This window comes from Ochlerotatus camptorhynchus, unplaced genomic scaffold (assembly GCF_037179485.1).
Source record: "Ochlerotatus camptorhynchus isolate MF236.1 unplaced genomic scaffold, CSIRO-AGI_Acam_v1.1 ptg000173l, whole genome shotgun sequence".
In the NCBI taxonomy this organism is placed as follows: domain Eukaryota; kingdom Metazoa; phylum Arthropoda; class Insecta; order Diptera; family Culicidae; genus Ochlerotatus; species Ochlerotatus camptorhynchus.
In genome coordinates, this window is record NW_027040663.1 from 225,001 (window position 1) to 225,398 (window position 398).

Sequence of the window (398 nt, forward strand, 5' to 3'; positions counted from 1 at the left end):
GGTAAATCATCCAACAAAAGTTTTCTTCAAAAAGCACGAGTGCAAGTTCATATTTAATAAGGTAGATCTGTATTCTAGTTGGATTTGAAATTGAACAAGACAGGCATCCCATGGATTAAAAAAAAAAGGTGCCTATGCAGTACTGCATCCTACATTCTGCGCGTTATCTCGTAATTGGCCTTAACAACTGTCTCAAAACCGGGAGACTATCCATTACTCCAACGGTGTTTTTCACTTACATGTAAATCATATTTTGCTGAATAATTGATGCAAAAAAATAATACAAATCAAACTCGTTAATCCATAATTCTAGGCTCAATAAGAGGCCTCAAGTTTTCTGCGAACCATGTCGGCAACTTTGCTATCGATGGCCTGTTTCTGCTCAACTCGTTCATTAT